This window comes from Garra rufa, chromosome 9 (assembly GCF_049309525.1).
Source record: "Garra rufa chromosome 9, GarRuf1.0, whole genome shotgun sequence".
Lineage (NCBI taxonomy): Eukaryota > Metazoa > Chordata > Actinopteri > Cypriniformes > Cyprinidae > Garra > Garra rufa.
Window position 1 is genome coordinate 33676508 of NC_133369.1, and position 4849 is coordinate 33681356.

Sequence of the window (4849 nt, forward strand, 5' to 3'; positions counted from 1 at the left end):
ATCAGTCTATTTTGAATCTCTCGCAGGCAGATTACATTGTTGGCAATGACCATGCTTACCAGCTTCCTTTCTTGCTCCTTTGACAAAAGCCTTTGCCTTCCTCCACCAGGTGGTTGTCTCTGTGTCTTACAAAAATTGAAGTACTGATTACTGTAACTGTAACACATACAGAAATTCTATCTTCTATATAATTGACTGAATTTCTTTTTATTACAGCAGTATAGTGCAAAAGTTACAGTACATGTATATGTTGTAGCAGAACAGAGTACAGTACTCAAACTTTACAGTAGAGAGCAGTCTGAAGTACACCTACCTGTTTTCCTCCCTGAAAGTTCTTTTGATCGAATTTCATCTGAGACTGCTTGTCTTCTTGCCCTTGCCCTTGCCCTTTCCATTCCTCTTCCATGTTGTTGTCCTCCTCCTTCTTCTCCTCCTCTTCCTCTTTCTCGTTCTCCTCTTCCTATCTGTGCTCCTCCACCTCATACTCTTCTTTTCCATAATCTCTTCTCCATTCCCTACTCCTCTTCTCTGGTGTCTATGACCTCTTCCTTCATGTCTCTCTGGATCCATTGTTTCAAACCTGAATGAGCTGACTTGGGCCCTTTTATCTATCCATCAAAGGTTCTGATTGTTGTGTGATAAATTTTGAGTCCTAGTGTTTCCACTTGGGTAACTGTGTGCTAATTGAGCTCAAACTGTGCTGACTTGAGTGAACAATATTAAATGCTAGTTCTTTCTAAATGACCACATGGTGTAAGCACTAAGAAATGTAGGGATTTGTGTGTGGAGTTTTGCAGTAACAGTTCACCAAATCTGACTCATGTATTAAAGAAGGGGAATAGTGTTTATAGTTTAGCATAATGGTGTCATGTTCTGTACCTTCTCCGACTCCATCTTGCCGTTTCACCTGTGTGCTTTCAATGTCAGTTGCACGTGGTGTTTGTTTTGATCCTGTCATTGTCACCCTCAAGTGGTGGAGCAATCAGTGCTACGCACAGCACTGTGGGCTGGATCAGCCCGCACCTGTTACTCATTTCCGCTGCCTATTTATTTCCTGTCTTTGTCTTCAGATTCAGATCAGCCCGCTGACAGGTCCCATTCAGATCAGCCCGCTGGCAGGTCCCGGTCATGGAGGAGGCACCTGCATTAATCCTTCGGCTCCTTATGGAGGTGAGCCCACTTCATGCTGTTCCTTCTTATCTCAGTGCTCCTGGACTTTCTCATTACAGCCTTCCTGTTTCCCCACTAAAAGTTCCAAGGTTTTCCAAGGCATTTGTGATTTTGCATCTGGCTGGGGTCGCTAGAGAATGGGGATGCTGCAGTTCATTCACCAATTTCTCCCAGGAGCTTCAGAAGATCTTTGACCAGTTGGCTCTAGGTAATGAAGCGGCACGGGCGCTCTCTCTGGTGCATCAAGGAACCAAGTCGGTGTCGGATTACGGCATCAAGTTCCGCACACTCGCTTAATCTTGCGGCATCATGGGATCATTTCCTCCATGGACTAGCGCAGGGGTCTCCAAACTTTTTTTTCTGAGAGGGCCACATAATCTTCCTTTCTTTAATGGGGGGCCGGGTCGGTTTATAAAAGAAAATACCATGGGCCGGACTGACTACTATTATTATTATTATTTTATTATAATTTTACCTGTATTTATTCTACCTTTTAATGCTAGAATAGTTTATTTTGTTATGCACCACACAGACAAATGATCATTTCTTTTCAAAAGATATACAGGTGCATCTCAATAAATCAGAATGTCATGGAAAAGTTAATTTATTTCAGTAATTCAACTCAAATTGTGAAACTTGTGTATTAAATAAATTTAATGCACACAGGGTGAAGTAGTTTAAGTCTTTGGTTCTTTTAATTGTGATGATTTGGCTCACAATTAACAAAAACCCACCAATTCACTATCTCAACAAATTAGAATATGGTGACATGCTAATCAGATTATCAACACAAAACACCTGCAAAGGTTTCCTGAGCCTTCAAAATGGTCTCTCAGTTTGGTTCACTAGGCTACACAATCATGGGGAAGACTGCTGATCTGACTGTTGTCCAGAAGACAAGCATTGACACCCTTCACAAGGAGGGTAAGCCACAAACATCCATTGCCAAAGAAGCTGGCTGTTCGCAAAGTACTGTATCCAAGCATATTAGCAGAAAGTTGAGTTGAAGGAAAAAGTGTAGAAGAAAAAGATGTACAACCAACCAAGAGAACTGCAGCCTTGAGAGGCTTGTCAAGCAAAATCAATTCAAGAATCCACTGTGTTTTTTGAATCACACGTCAAACTCTGCCTTCATCATTTTCAGCACTTTCACAGACTTTTCAACTGGGAATGGGGCTACTGGTTTCTCAGCTGAAAAACTTTGGGTAACTGGGAGATGAGTGAAGTCCTGCTTTTGCACGTGTCCCACAAGCAGTGCTAGTTTTACCTCAAATGCTATTGAGTCATTTTGTCATCGCTCTGAATTTTCTAGCTGGCTCACGCATCACCTGTTCGATTGTGATGACACATTATGTTGAATGTACCATTCTGTTGGTGAATTTAACAAATAATTAGGCTATGTTAATAACTAAGGGAAATTTTAGTTTGAAAGCCAACCTTTATTATCAAATACTGATATGATATAAGTAAAACATATATTTAATTATTATTTTTTTTTTTCATTTTTCATTTTCAAAATATGTTTCTGACATTGTGCAGAGGGCCGGTCCAAATGAGGGGGCGGGCCGCATTCGGCCCGCGGGCCTTAGTTTGGGGACCCCTGGACTAGCGGAACGTATTAAGGATGAGATATACTCCCTGGAGCTGCCCACTACACTCGATGGGCTGGTCGAACTCGCCACTCAGACTGATTTCCGCCTGACACTTAGGTCTCAACACCTGACTGTGAACGAGGGCTCTTATCCCTCACCTGGTGCTAGGGGTGCCACACCGCCACGACTCAGGTTCTTTGAGGAGGAACCGATGCAAATCGGCCGTGCAGAGGCGGGGCATGTTGTCACGGGCTGCCCTCACAGGAAGCAACCCCCCTCTGGAGAATGGTTGTGCGACCACGGCTCTGGTGGCCGTACTACACTCCAGGCCGTTCTTCAGACCGAGGGGCTTAACGACCCTGTTGTTGCTCTCATTGACTTGGATATTGAGCTGGCCAAGAGCTGGAATATTCCAGTTTTTCCCTTAGCTAATGCTGTGTCCACCAGTACACTTTGGAACTCCACTCACCAAGATCACATCTGTCACTGGACTCGTTCACGTGACCACTTCTGGCAATCACATTAAGGAGATTTGTTTCCTCCTCATTCACTCTCCCTCCACTCCCATAGTTTTGGGGCACACATAGCTTACTAAGCATAACCCTCTTATTGATTTGGCTCAATATGGTAGTAAGATGGGGGGCCCATTTTGTCCGTCTCAATGTTAGGTGTCGGCTTCACCCCCTGTAATGTCTGATTCTGTGTTACAAGAGGAGCCGGTGAACCTGGCAAACATTCCGGAGGCCTACTATGACTTGAGAGCGGTGTTAAGTAAGTCCCGAGCTTCATTTCCTCTTCCGCATTGCTATAGATGTGTTACCTGGCACTTCTCCACCTAAGGGGCACCTTTATTCACTTTCCGGTCCTCAGAGGGAGGCAATGGAGAAATATATCAATGATTCTCTATTAGCCGGCATCATACGTCCTTCTTCCTTTCCAGCTGGGGCGGGATTTTTCTTTGTGGAGAAGATGGATGGTTCACTCCATCCCTGTATTGATTATTGGGGCTGAATGACATCATGGTCAAGAACAGTCATCCCTTGCCGCTGATGTCTTCGCCTTTGAACTCTTACAGGGGCCAACCATCTTTATGAAGTTACGCAATGCTTATCACCTAGTTCGGATTAGGAAGGGGGACGAATGGAAGATCACCTTTAACACCCTTACAGGTCACTTTGAATATTTGGTCATGCCCTTTGTACTTTCAAACTTCCCGTGGTCTTTTAGGCACTTGTCAATGACATGCTCAGAGACATGGTCAACCGGTTTGTATTTGTATACCTCGACGACATCCTAATCTTCTCCCAGAACAAGCGCGATCACGTTCAGCACGCCAGGCGAGTGTTACAAGCGGCTTCTAGAGAAACAGGAGCTTGCTCTAGTAGTGACGGAGGCAGAAATCCGAAACAACAATGGAGGACAAAATCACTGTTGCTGTCTGTGGTTACTCGGAGCTGTACCATACATCTTTGTACTTTTATAGAAAAAGGAATAAAAAGGATCTTGCTTGGAAGAAAGTGAGTGAAGAGGTCGGACAATCTGGTAAGTTTTAAAAAACGCTCTTTACTCAATTTGACCTACATATATATACATATTGAGACTACAAGCAAGCTAAAGCTGGCAAATTGAGCTCATTCACCTATTTTACAACTACTTTCCCGCTGACGAGTGGCAGACGCCCCTCCCATGACACGAATTCGCGTCTGTTGTGAAGTAAATTTCACCCGCGAATGACGCGAATTTCACGCCCGAATGAAGCGAGTAAACTCAAAATGTTCAAGCGTCCAACTACGCGTGAATAGCACGATTTATTCGCGCAAGTCGCGTCTGATGTGAACGCCCCATTACTTCTGCAATATGTCCAGGATCCTCAGGCGAGACATTTATCATTAATCATTTTGAGGCCGGATTGGGAGTGTCAGTCATTCCTCTCAGCCCTCTGTCTCAGTGGATGTGTGCGCTGGGATTGACACACAACTTGATTCACCTGACTTTTGTGTTTTGCTCTTTTTGCTGGCTTTGTGTTCTGAAGTTCAGAATAAACTCTCTTATTTGTTTGACTGCATTCGAGTCCTCCGAGCCCTTTT